The 1102-nt window shown below is 45.7% G+C and overlaps 1 non-coding gene across 1 annotated transcript; it reads right to left on the reverse strand.

Moving 5' to 3' along the window:
- Positions 1–289: 289 nt before the first annotated feature.
- LOC141625369 (small nucleolar RNA R71) lies at positions 290–396 on the reverse strand. Its single transcript, XR_012535153.1, has one exon. It is a non-coding gene; the product is annotated as a small nucleolar RNA R71 (small nucleolar RNA).
- Between the last annotated feature and the right edge of the window lie 706 nt (positions 397–1102).

Below are 1102 nucleotides of genomic sequence, written 5' to 3' on the forward strand. Positions count from 1 at the left end.
CGACATCCGTCCTTCTTATATCAATCTGGTGGAGAGAAATATTTATAGAGGTGTGGCAGGTGAAGATCCGAGGAAGCATATGGAGACCTTTACCGATTACTGTTCTACTATCCCCGCCACTAAGGGGGTAACTCAAGACAAGATTAAGGAAGTTTTATTTCCTTTCTCTTTAGCTGATTCAGCCAGGGAGTGGCTAACTGACTTCGACCGCACAACTGCTAGGGTTACAGATTGGGAGTCTCTTGCTCTTGCCTTTTACAAGAGATATTTCCCTCCACAGCGCACCAATCTGCTGAGGGCCAAGATTACTAGTTTCAGACAGGCTCCCGATGAAAGTTTCTATGAGGCATCGTCGCGATTCAAGAAGTTGGTGAGGTCTATCCCTCACCATGGTTTTGACCCATGGTTTCTAGCTAATCAGTTCTACAATGGGTTGTATGACGACCAAAGAGCCATACTTGATGCGGCATGTAGTGGAAGATTCCAGGAGAATACAGATGATGATAAGGGATGGTCCCTTATTGAAGAGATGGCGAATCACAGTGTTGAGTATGGAAACCCGAGGGATGGGATTAGAACGGTTCATGCAGTTGATAAGCAGGTTTTGGCTCAGCTGGAGACCATGAATGCTAGATTTGACAAGTTTGAGCTACAAGCTGCTGGGGAGCCTCAAACGGTCCATGTTCTTACTATAGGAGAGACCGTTTCTTGTGAGAGATGTGGGAGTAATGATGGCCACACTGCTGTTGGCTGTCTTGTAGAGAAGGAACAAGTCCTTGCCTTTCAGAAATATAGGCAAGGAGGAGGTTCCTATTACAATAATCAAGGGGCAGTCCATCCCAATTTGAGGTGGACTAGTCAAAATGTGCTTAATCCTACTCCTCCTCCGCACCAGCAGCAGCCTTATGTTCCTCCACATAAGAATCAACAAGGCTTTTAAAAGCCTCCTTCCTTTACTCTTCCTAACCATGGTGCATCCTCTTCCGGTGGGGTGAGTGAAATTGGTGAGCTTAAGTCTATGTTGCAAGCTTTTACAAAGCAGTTTCAGCTGAGTGATCAACAGAAAGATGCGTCCATAAAGGCACTTGAAACTCAAGTTGCC

Source organism: Silene latifolia, chromosome X, assembly GCF_048544455.1.
Source record: "Silene latifolia isolate original U9 population chromosome X, ASM4854445v1, whole genome shotgun sequence".
NCBI classification, from domain to species: domain Eukaryota; kingdom Viridiplantae; phylum Streptophyta; class Magnoliopsida; order Caryophyllales; family Caryophyllaceae; genus Silene; species Silene latifolia.